Source organism: Aristolochia californica, unplaced genomic scaffold, assembly GCF_029961685.1.
Source record: "Aristolochia californica isolate CCGP_79_NKW_82.1479 unplaced genomic scaffold, dmAriCali1.0.hap1 SCAF_10, whole genome shotgun sequence".
NCBI classification, from domain to species: domain Eukaryota; kingdom Viridiplantae; phylum Streptophyta; class Magnoliopsida; order Piperales; family Aristolochiaceae; genus Aristolochia; species Aristolochia californica.
Genome location: NW_027181771.1, coordinates 3,094,987 through 3,108,616, shown reverse-complemented (window position 1 = coordinate 3,108,616; position 13,630 = coordinate 3,094,987).

The window sequence follows — 13,630 nt, the reverse complement described above, 5'->3', positions numbered from 1 at the left end:
AAGAAGTATCACTTAATGATACAAAAAAGGCTCAGTGTGTTCATTGTAAAATCAATTTGAGTGTTATTAGTAGTGGAGTGACCACACATATGAGTCGACATTTGAAACGTTGCACTAGTAGAAAAGTGGCAATGAGAAAACAAAAAACCTTAAACTTTCAACCAGTGGGAGCGGGGTCTAATGTTGATCAGAGTCCATCTGGACTTCCTTTTATGGATTTTGGAGGAAATTATGATCAAGCTAAAATGAGAGTACTTATTGCTCATTAGATTCTTATGTATGAGCATCCATTCATGATAGTAGAAGAGGAGGGATTTAATTTTGTAATAAAGATGGCAAATATGAATTATGAGAAAATATCCCGGAAGACTATTAAGAAGGAGTGTATGGAGGTGTATGAGGCAGAGAAAAAGAAATTGAAAATTTTGTTAAAAGAGATTAACAAGAGTAGTCTTACCACGGATCTTTGGAAGTCTCAAAATAAAAAAATTGAATACATGGTTATTACTAGGCATTTTATTGATAGTAATTGGAAGCTACAAAAACGAGTCTTGAGTTTTGTGCATGTTCCTCCTCCTCGTCGTGGCGTTGATATAGTAGATGCTATTTACAAGTGTTTGAAAGAGTGGGAGATTGAAAATAAAGTTTTTAGTATTTCAGTTGATAATGCTGCATATAATGATGTTTGTATTAGAGTTTTGAAACAAGATTTTCCAAGGAAAAAAAATTTGGTGTGTGGTGGAAAGTTGTTTCATGTGCATTGTTATGCTCATATTTTGAACTTATTAGTCCAAGATGGTCTTGTTCATATTAAAGATATCATTGATAATGTGCGTGAAAGTGTCAAATTCATAAATCTGTCTGAGGCTAGACTTCGCACTTTTTCTGAAATTGTACAACAATTAGAACTTGGTGAAAAGAGGTTGGTTATTGATTGTCCAGCTCATTGGAACTCTACTTATGACATGTTGTCTTCTGCATTAAAATTCAAAGATGCATTCTCTAGATTTAAAGTTAGAGAACCAACTTATGATTGTTTGCCAAGTTTTGATGAATGGGAAAAAGTTGACATGGTGTGTGAGATTTTAGAAGTTTTTAATGCAGTTACTAATATAATTTATGGGAGTGACTACCCTACTTCTAATTTGTATCTTAGTGAGGCATATAGGGTAAAAGAAGTTCTGGATTTTCATTCTACAAATGAAAATATTTTCATTAGGACAATGGTTAGTAGAATGAAAGAGAAATTTGAGAAGTATTGGGGTGAATGCAATTTATTGATGGCTGTTGCTTCAGTTTTGGATCCAAGGGTCAAATTAAAGTTAATCGAAATGTGTTTTCCAGTGATATATTCTATGGAGGAAGCTACAATGAATATAAATTTAGTTCGACGCACCTTATATGAGATCTACGATGAATATGTATCCTTATATAATGTGGATATTAGAAATGAAGAGATTGTTTCAAATACTAGTAGCTCTATGGGTGTTTCCACAAGTTGTAGGCCTTCATCAAGTTCAGGTTGGTCAAAGTTGATGAGTTATATGAAATAAAAGGATGTAGTTAATTTACCAAGGTCAGAATTGGAAATTTATCTTGAAGAAGGTGTATATAGTTGTGAGGAAACTTCACAATATGATTTTGATGTTTTAGAATGGTGGCAAGTGAATCATATGAAATTTCGAGTATTATCTAAGATGGCAGTAAACATCCTTATAATTCCCATATCCACAATAGCTTCAGAGTCTACATTTAGTGCTGGTGGTAGAGTAATAGACTCATATCGTTCTTCCTTGGCACCAAGTACAGTTCAAGCTTTGATTTATGGCAGTGATTGGATTCGGGTTCTTCACGGTGTAAAGAAAAATCAAAAGGTGAATTTCTTTGATCAATTCTTTATTATGATATTTTTTAGTATATTTTTTAGTTTTATTTATTAAAATTTTGTTTTATGATTACAGCCTGAGAAGAAGAGTGTAGAGATAATGCTACCAGCTACATGATTTTTCATGTTTCTCTCATCATGGTAATTTTAATATTTTTAACAACATTAAGTAACTAGTAATGGAAGAGTATTTTTTTATCTGACAATAACTAATTTTATTTTTTTGTTTTTGTCGTAGGTGGAGATTTTGCTCATGCAGGGATGTATATTATTTTCTAGCATTAAGAGAAACAATTATAGTTTGTAATTTTATAATGGATTTATAGTTTTTATTTGGGTGATTGTAAATGGATAGTGATATTTCATTTAATTTTGTTGTGTTTGATTATTGTATGAAGTTTATTTATAATATTATGCAGTGTATGAAGTGTTTAGACTATTTTATGGAGTGTTTATGGAATGTATAGATAATTTTATGGAGTGTTTATGGAGTGTTTATGGAGTGCTTATGGAGTATTTATGGAGTGTTTATGGAGTATTTATGGAGTGTTTATGCAGGTATTATGTATATTGATTATGTCCAATTTTAAGTAGAGGTCATGCCGAATTTTATACAGGTATTATATACATAGATTATACTCAATTTTAAGAAGAGGTTATGCCTCAATCTTATATTATATATATAGGTTATGCTTAATTTTTTGTAGAGGTCATGTCCAATTTTATGTAAAATGTATGTATAATTTTATATATAATTAATTTGATATATATTTTTTGAAAATTTTTAAATGTATGTTGAGGCTCAAGTTCGGCTCGAAGCTCGGCTCGAGCTCGGTTAAGATTTTTGGGCTCGAGCTCGATAACAATTTTATGCTTGAGACGAGGCTCGGCTCGAAGCTCAGCTCGAAATATTTAAATCAAACTCGACTCGAACATAGGCAGGTTCGGGCTCGGCTCGGCTCGATGCCACCCCTACCTATAGTAGTGGAAGACTATGTAATACATGAGACCATTTCATGATTTGATTACTTGTCAATTCAAAAACCTTGTAATCTAATTATCTGATTAATGCAATTAAAATTACACCTTATTTATACAAATACAATACAACAATACAAAAGATTATCTTGGAAAGTTAATGCTTTTAATTACCTCATTAGTTAGACCAATGGTAAAATCATGTCGGTCTCTATGATTTTGATGATAGAAAAATAGGTAGTTTGAAAGTGTGCTATTAATGGGGTTATCAGTGTATTTTACACACATGCCGTCCAACACAAATATTATGAGGTCTAAGGCAAAAACTCAAGACAAAAAGAAAGATTAATCAAGTTGTCAAGTCAAGACCCAAAGAAAAAAGACATTGAAAATTGTTGTGAAGAAGAATTTACACAAAGAAGAAGTTTGAAGACTTGAAGACCAAGAGTCAGAGTCAGATAAAGAATAACAAGAATTCTAGCTCTATAGGTAGATAGCCAACCAAATTCAGATTCTTAAGCATAATTATATCATGGAGCTTTAGCGCATAAAATTTTTCTAAACACATGTTTTATCAGTACATATATATATATTTTTTTAAATTGATAATCCATTAGTATACCCTCTGTCTTGCATAAATATCAAAATAGTACACTAACATATTGCATGAACCTACATGAACTTAAGCAATCACGTAAGATGAAGTTTGGCCGAATTTATAAGCCATGATTGACCATTGGCTCAAACATGATCAATCAAACAAATGCTACCAAAAAAGAAGTTATAAAGTATGATCGATCATCCTTTGTTGCATGATTGATCATATAGAATTCTGCATAGCTATGCCTATAAAGCATGATTGATCAATCGAAATGGGTTGACCATTCAATGAGTTTTCTAAAAGGATAAAAACTCCTTGGTTGATGCCCCGATCAATCAATAGGCTTAAGGAAAAATAAAAAATCCGTTATACATGGTCGATCGATCATACATTTCTAGTGATTGATCAACACTTATGCAACATTTTAGGAATGAGCTAAAAAAGGGCTAGTGTGGCCGAGAAAGTTATAAATAGGCCCCCAAACTCTTAGGAGACTAAGAAGTCAGAATTTATTGGCAATTGAAAGGCTTTTACAATTGAAATTGTATACCAAACCCACATTGAAAGGAAAAAAGTAGTTTAATCTCAAAATCATTCTAATCTCTCTCAAATCACTTAACGTTCTTAGTTATCTCAAGCTCCTCTACATCAACTTTTGTGCTCAAAAGATTGGAGACCTCGAACTCTCCGGGAGAAGGTTGTATCTCCTATTAAAAAATGGTGTAAGTTTTCATTTTATATGTGTATTATTGAATTATCTTTTGAGAAGTCTTTTAGAAACTCAATCTAGAAGGGAAGAGTTTACTAGAGCCATAATCTAGTTGTACAATATCTTGGGGAATTGTGTAATTGGGGATTATACTTGGCTAAAAGAGAGCCACAATCTCTTTTAAGTGTAAAATTTCAGCTAATAGAGCTCATTAATGGAATTTTCTTGAGCAAGGGTTCTTGGGTGGTGATTACCATCAAGAAACATCGAGAACGAAAATCATTCTCCTTATAGTATGTGCTTGGTAATTGTTTGTCAAATTTTATTTTTGTACACTACACTAGGCGCTTAAATTAAAATTTAGAATCTCAATTCACCCCCCTCTTGAGAAGCCACCTCGGCTAACAATTGGTTTTAGAGTTGCCCTTAGTCATTTGATATAAAAAATTACATTCGATTTCATTCAATCTAATTTATGGCATCTCAAGAAGAAATTATGTTCTAAGAAGGTCATGATCCCTATCCCGCACCTATACTTGATAGCTCACAATACTATCGTGCAATCACTGATGGGCTCCTTCACCTCATCCCAAAATGTAAAAAGAAGGATTGTTCCTAAACAAGTATATGATTGAGATGACTTAGACATTGCAAAAGTTGATGGCAATGCTAAGGCTATGTAACTCATCCTTAGTTCCTTAAGTGATGAATTGGTAGATTCTTTTTTTATCTTGTAATTGAGCTAATGATTTATGAAATAAACTAGAATTTAATTTGTCTTGAAACATGAATTTTAGCTCTTCACTCTTTCAATGCACTACACGTAGAGACATTATAGGCATTGAAGACAATATCACTAATGCTTAGTTGGAAACATCATATCTGATAGACATGAAACTTCAAAGAGTGATAGTTATGGCAAAGTGGACCAAGAAGAACTTATGAGACAACTAGATGAATCCATTTCCTCACTTTGAAGAAAAGAAAAAGAAACTAAGAAGTTGAGATGGAAACTTTCACAATTAGAAAAGGAAATCAAATATTTGAAAGTTGATTATTTCTCCAACTTAGAAGAGCTTAAAAAAGAAAAGTGAAAGGCTCATCTCAGAAAGTGAGAGATTTGAACTTTATTCTTCAAACATTCATGACTTGAGAAATGAAAATTGTTAAATTTTTGGAAAAAAAACTTCTTTGACTTATTCTATAACTAAGTACAACGAATATCTATTTATAATATAGGAAACAACTAGAATTAGATTACAAATAAACTACCCTTGTCCAAGTTACACCCAAAGTCAAATATTCCTTAAACCCGCCATCAATATACTCACCGCCATTATCAGACCTCAAACATTTCAGTTTCAAGCTTGTCTCTGTTTAAACCATAACCTTCCAAATTTTGAACACATTGAATACCTCAGATTTATGCTTCAAAAAAGAAACTCATACCTTCCTACTATGATCATCAATGAACGTGACATAGTAATGAGAACCTCCAAGGGATGCCACTGGGGAAGGTCCCCACACATCTGTGTGGACAAGGTCTAGTTTTTATTTCTTCACTGTTCTGCCACCCTTCAAAAAACTGACCTTCTTCTGTTTCCCCGTAATGCAACTCTCACACATACTGAGATTAACTGATTTCAGTTCTGGTAGCTTGCCTCTAGACAACAGTTCTGTCATGTCCATCTGACTCATATGGCCAAGCCTGCGATGCCATAAATCTGTTGTGCTTTCTGCAACGGTAGTAGCAATAGTGTTAATCAAACCAGTAGTTGGATAGAGTGTACCGGTTTTCTTACCCCAAGCCAGTACCAATGCCCCTTTGGTGACCTTCCAGGTGTTATCTGAGAACACCACTGAATGGCCACAGTCATCAAGCTGCCCAACAAAAATGAGGTTCTTCTTCAACTCAAGAATGTGCCGAACCTTTTGCAGGTCCATATGTTATTGTTAGGGAGTGCAATGTCAATGTCTCCCATCCCCACCACATTCAAGGCCTCTCCATCAGCCAAGTATACCTTCCCAAAGTCACCTGCAATATAGTTTTGCATTATCTCCTGATGGTAAGATGTATAGAAGGAAGCCCCTGAATCCAGTATCCAGTTATCAACTGGACTATGAACTGCAAGAAATAGTGCATTCGGTACTTCTTCAGTTACTGCATTGGCACTATCTTTCTCGGTCTTCTTAGGGCTTTTATAGTTTCTCTTTATGTGGCCAGCTTTGCCACAATTCCAGCAAGTTGCCTACTGACCAAGCCTTGACTTGCTCTTGCCCCTGCTCTTTGATTTTGATCTGTTTTTGTTTGAGTTCCTGTCATGTGATCTCCCCTGATAATCAACATTCAAAACTGAACTCGAACCCGAGGTCTCGCCTGAATCTCTCCTGCGCACCTCCTCAACCAAAATCAAATCACGAATATCATCATATTTCAACTTTGATTTATCAACAGAATTACTCTCAACCATTCTCATGGCTTCCCAACTATTTAGCAATGAAGCCAATAGTATCAGTGGACGTATCTCATCATCAAATTCAATTTCAATAGATGACAATTGATTTGTGATAGTATTAAAAGCATTCAGATGTTGTGCAACAGATGTACCTTCTACCATCTTCAAATTGAATAACTTTTTCATTAAATAAACTTTATTATTCGATGAAGGCTTTTCGTACATACCTGACAAAGCCTCTATGAGACCCACAATCGTCTTCACCTTACTGACGTTGTGTGCAACGGATCTCGACAGGGTTAGCCGAATAATCCCCAGAACCTGTCGATCCAACTGATTCCAATCGTCTTCTTCCATTTTTCCGATTTCTTCCCCAACAGTGGAAGATGGAGTTTCCTCCCATGCAGGTAGTCCTCTATCTGCATCCTCTAGAATCCAAAGTCTTTGCCATCAAATTTCTCGATCCCCGATACCTCCACTTCGTCTCCAGCCATCATTTTCCCTCAGACCCGAGCCTGAGCTCTGATACCAGTTGTTATGAAAAAACCGATGACAATAACAAGACAAGTAATCACACGGCACAAAGATTTTACGTGGTTTGACAAATTGCCTACGTCCACGGAGCTGCAAATGATTTTATTTCTGATAAGAGGATCACAATACAATAGTCCCTGATTTCCCACAAAGAAATCACAACGACGCAAATACAGCGTCCCGAGAGAGTCTCTCTCTGTGTCTTCTCACAGCAAGACACAATGCATCGCCCTTCTCTTCTGGAAATGGCGCACCCTTCTCAGCCTCTCGAGCCTTCTCTGTTCAAACAGAGTTGCCTTTCTCAGCCTTCTCTTCCGGCAACGATGAGGCACAACAACCTCTCTTCCAGCAACGCACAACAACCTCTCTTCCGGCAACGGGAGGCACAACAGCCTCTCCTCCGGCAACGGCGAGAACGGTCCCGAGCTGCTATTTCTGGGCAGCAACAACGTCGACCTCGCTCTTCCGGTGGCAGCATTCACTTGCTGCTAGATCGAGTCCCGCGGTGCTCTGTTTCCAGCAACAGCGTCGAAGCCCCTTTTTATGCTCTCTGTAAGTCCGGAAGACATACAAAAAAAAAAAATCAAATCGAACAGAGGGAAATTTAATTTTCCCTTGAGTGTAGCCTACGCCAAAGGGTAAAATAAAATCACAAATGCCCTTCATGTCCTGCTCGCATGTGTGGACCAGATTCCACCGTGCTCAATAGTCCCAACTTGGTACTTAGGAGCTTGAGTTCGCCGAGGATGGAATGGACGACAATGGAGGAGGTTGACGATAAACTCAGACAAAAACAACAGAGAAGTATGGCTCAAGACGTCCGCCAAGTATTCTTGGAGGATGAAGTAGATTGGACCAACTGTGGCTAATGGGATCACGATGCTGCCCATGGCGACGATGAAAGCCGTCTTTCCAGATTTCCACATTAGAGTGGGATCCATCTTGACTCCAGAAATGAAGAGGTAAAAGATGACGCCAAGCTTTGAGAACGTCTCGTAGATATATTGACCACTACGAGGGAACATGAAGTCTTTAAACACCTCATCTCGTGACAGGAACGATGGTCCCAATAGTATTCCACACTGCAAGGCGCAAAGCACAAATTACCAGCAAGAAGATGAGATTAACTTCACACAGATCCACACTTTTCTTCCGACTGAAACGAAAAGACGCATAAAACAATTCAGATCTGCAGCTCTAGCACAAGAAGAAAGGATTTCATCGCAGAGCAGAAGAAAATCAGTCAAAGAAAATAAAAAATAAAAATAAAGAAGAAGACAGAATTTGCGATTATCTGCACCACTATCAGGGGCTGGTGGAACGGCTTGAGCAAAAAATGACCGAGAGCACAAATGGCAAGTATTGTTATTGCTTGCATCGAGAGGAGAGGGACAGAGTAGGCTTGAGGCCATTTTGTGGAGTAAAAACCTGGGGAATTCATCACGGGCAAGGTGAAACAAACAGAACGGTGTGCCATTTGCAGGGTATCGTCCATCGCGGGAGCCCAGAGAGTGAAACCAAGAAGAGAAGGTGAGGGAAGGGGAGTCTTGAAGGAAGCGAGGAGGGACAGGAGAGAAGTTCGGTGAAGAAGGGGTTGACCGATTCCATTTTTGGAGTACGCCCCGCTTGACCTGATGACCAAAAACAAGGACAAGGTCAGTTATGAGAAGACAACCATTTATTTAATTTTTCTGAATTTTTTCTTTTTCTTTTATTTCCTGTTTTCATTTTTCCTTGTGCAAGAACATAATTCAACTAAATAACTAGTCAATTATTTAATGGAATAAGTAGTAATTACTTAATTATCTAATTACTTGAACACATTCTACAATTAATTTGGTTAGTAAGATTAATGAAGGTGCAGACAACTAGAATGACTAACTATTTTATCGCAACGAATACTAGTTAATTAATTAAAATTTATACATTTTTTATTGAATAATTACTTATTAGGTAAGAAAATAATCAATTATATGATGATTTGTGCTAATTAACGAGGTAATTAACCTATTTAATTTAATGGTTAATCAATTATTTAACCGAAAGGAAGTAATCACTTAATTATCTAAGTAATTTAACACATTCTAATTATATAATTAACTCATTACTTGATTCAATAAATTTGGTTAGTAGGATTAAGAGAGTGGGTGCAAACAACTAGAATGACATACTAATTGATAGCAGCTAATACTAGTTAATTAATAGGTGATTAATACATTTATCTGATGATTTTTATTAATTAATAGGAATTTGACCTAGTTAATGAAATAAGTAATTAATTGAACACATTCTAATTAAATAATTAATTAATTAATTGATTCAAATTAATATTTTAGTGTGATTAATAGAGTTAGTGTGAGATTGACATACTATTTGATTGCAGTTAATTGTAGTTAATTAATTGGAAATTAAGGTATCTAATAGTTAAATAATTATTAATTAAGAAATAAAATTTTAATTATGCATGATTTTTGCTAATTAACCAAGTAATTGCTCTATTTAATGTAAAAACTAATTAATTATTTAATCAGATAGGTAGTAAATACTTAATTATCTAAGTAATTGAACACATTCTTATTATAAAATTAACTAATTAATTGATTAATTTAATTTGATTGGTCAGATTAGAGTTAGCAACTAGGATTACTTACTATTTGATTGTGGCTAATACTAGTTAATACATTTATTGATTGAATAATTATTGATTAGGTAAGAAAAATAATCAATTCCGTGATGATTTATGATAATTAACGGCCAATTGCCCTTTTAATGAAATAACTAATCAATAAATTAATTGAACATGCAGTCATAACTTAATTAGCTAATTAATTGAACCCATTTTAAATGTATTATTGACTAACTAATTGGTTCAACTGATTTTCTTAGTAGTATTAATTATCTTTTCCTTTTTTCTTTAATATTTAATAATTGATTTCTTTACACCTTTTATTTTTTATTCTTTTCCTTTTTTCCCCTGCACAGGGGAGAGGAAACAATGAGTCAAGAAGGTGTGCATATGTATTATAGGCATGAATGCCACTGATAGCCAAAAGTTAAACCAAATGCATATATGTTTGGCTTATGTTAAAGGTCTTGATAATCTTATCTCATGGTAGAACTAATCAATTATGCTTAAGAGGGTGAAACAATGAGTCAAGAGAGCATGCGTATGTTTTACAGGCATGAATACTATTTAATTTATGGAAAAGAGAAATACTTCATTGGCTTTTTGTAATCAGAGTACATGAACCCCTATTTATAATAGATGAAAGTAGTAGAGTCCAATTACAATTAAACTATCCTTGTCCCAATTACACCCAAACTCTAACACTTAAAAAATAATAGTATAATTAAATAACTCAATATAAATAGAAGACTAACATAACTAAAATACATTTAAACTGAAACTCTTCTATGAGACCTCCTTGCAAAATAATTTTGGCTTTGTAAGACTTCTTATTGTGAGAGTCATGTAAGAGGCTTCCATATCTTCTCTTCAACAAATACCATTGATAGCCAGAAGTTAAACCAAATGCACTTATGTTTGGCTTATGATCAAGGTCTTGTGAAATTCTAGATCTAATTTGTTTTCCATGAACTTTGTAATGTGGATTCTCCCTCTTGACATAGAGTCATAGCATTAGCATAAACATCTATATTTGCTAATTGTTGTGCTATGAAGATATATTTGAATATGCTTAATCCAATCAAACTTGCCTATAAATGTAAGTGACAATTAGGCATTACTCATAAAATTGAGTTGAGAAAGATATTGAATTCCACATTGTTAAATCCAAGGTGATCTTCACAAAAACACTTTGGATGTGCTTACCTAGATATGAGCTTTAAATTGTAAAAACAAATTGTGGCAGACTAGGGATGACTACTCATATGGTTCACTTCAACTTATTCATTGAGGTTTGAGCATATAGGAAAATCCTCATAAAATTTAAATGTCAAAATGTGCTGAGTGAAAAAAGTCTTTGAGGAGAATTTTGAATTAGAAATAAGCATCAAAAGTTGGCAGCTAGAAAGAAATGGGTAAACTTCCCATCCAAACAGAAATTTAGGAAAGTAAATCAACTGGGTGCATAGGCATGATAGACATCACTGAATTTCTTCAAAACTGTACATAGAATGTGTGTGGTGAAATTACTTGATGTGTTGTAGTTATATATGATCGAATGTTGAGTGAATGTATGCATAGAGCAGTGAAGCCATTGGATGTCTCAATTAAGCTAAGTTTTTGAGTGTTTGGTCACATCCATGCAAAACTCAAGAGTTCAATGATTATAAGTAGATCCTCTCTAAAAAAAATGAGAATCAAAGCCTCACGGTAAATCTATCTAATTTACTATGTTGAGCACAAAATGTAAAATCTGTCTAATCTCAAAATGAAGGTTCTCTAGGAGACCCAAACATGATTGACAATCCTCTTCAAAAAAACAAAAAAAATGGAAGTCTTAGAGTGAGTTCAAAATGATAGAAAAACCCTCCCAAATGTTGTTAAAAGATAGAAGGGTAGTGGCACAATTATAAATCAGTTTGATTTCTTTGGTCTTTATTTTCAGCCCTTAGGGTAAAGATTATTTATGAAATACAACCTTTCAAGTGATTATATAGAAATCTGGGGGAGGACTAGTTTCATAACTTCAAACCCTAATTCTCCCACCACTCTTCCTTCACCTCAAGCTCCTCTCCTCTCTTCCTTCTTCCTCGAGCTCCTCTCCTCTCTCTCCATCTCCTTAGCCGTCTCTCTCGCACCTTTCTCCTCTCTTCCTTCTTCCTCTCTTTTTTCTTCTTCTCTTCCTCTTTCTCTCCTCTCTCACCCTCTTCGTTGAGTACCTTATCATGAAGTCCTAAATCTAACACACCTAACCAAACCATCTCCACTAATTGATGAAGAAGATAGTTCTTATGCGAAATGGTTCAAGAATGACACCTTAGTCATTAGTTGGTTAATAAATAGCATGGTGGAGTATGTAGCCAACAATGTTGGTCACCTTGAGATTGCCAAACAAATTTAGGACACTTGTGTTAAGTTGTACTCAAATACTGAAAACTTACAAAAGTTATATGATGTGTTCTACATGTTCAATACAAAGCAATGAGACAATCTACATGAATACTTGGCTAGATTTAGAGGACCAATTCAAAAGTGGAAGACTGCTCAGCCCTATTCCACTGACATCTCATTTCAAGAAAAGTAGCGGGAGGCCTTAGTAGCTGCTATTTGTTTTTCAAATATCAAGTCATATCTTGTAGTGGCTAAGACTCAACTTCTCAGCTCCTCCGCACATCCATCATTCGACGATATAAGTGCAACATTACTTTAAATATCAAATCCTTCCTCCACCTCTCATACTGAAGTGTCATACTCATGTAGGGGTACATCTTCTACCACTCGAGGGTGCGATAGAAATTATAGAGGAGGCGGTGCAAGAGGTGGTAGAACTGGCTCTGGTTCTTCAAGGCCAGATAACTAGGTTTGCACATTGTGGTGGACTAAACCATCTGGAGGATACCTGTTGGAAGCGTTATGGCAAACCGAACTGGGTCACTACCAATCAGCTTCAGTTAATAATGAAAAAAATGAGGACAAATATGAGACACAAAGAGGCAAGAAGACAATAATCGATGATGATTATGAATTAATGCAGATGATGAAAAATCTGATGGTATCCTCTCCATCTTCTCCTGCAACTTCAACTACTATTGCTGCCATCATTGCTTCAGGTATGAGTTGACACATTTTTTAGCAAGTTTGGGAGGAGCCCAATTGACTTGCAGTTTGCCAAATGATCGAGGGAGTGCATCGATTTGGTGGGTATTTCTTCTCAGCCATCAAGGAAAGTAATGCGATGAGGATGTTTGTATTATTATGGCAGGAAATATTACGTAGGCGCACAACCCAGTCGCACTTGCAGGCCAGGCTGGACCTCTCTAGATGACTGGCTGATGGGTTCAAAATGCTGAATTTGAAGTTGGGGGCCTAGATGGATTTAGATAAGATTTTTGAGGGATTTTAGGCATGTGGGATTGTTTGAATTTGAATAAATTTGAGATTTACCTTACTTAGGTGGCAATTTCTCATTGGTTAGAATTGAATAAGTGATAAGGGTTTCTCTTTGACCTATAAAGAGAGCCTTGTAAATCACTTGTAAACTTCTTCAAATTCGTACTTAGAGTTTCACATTTCTATAAAAAACTCATTTATCTTCATTTTGACTTAGTTTTTTCTTAAAAAAAAAAAGATTGACTAGCTTACTTTTCACCCAAAGTTAGATGGCAGACCGAGGACTAAGAGTTTTTTCTTGCTCAATCTAGCGGTGTGACACCCAATGACGAATGTAACAAATGATGAAACAAATAACCGACTTTAACAATCTCTCTCGTTCTAATTAAGAATTCTCAGACAACTTGTCGAACATCGTTTAACTTGAAGAAGATGTATTACAAGCACAAAA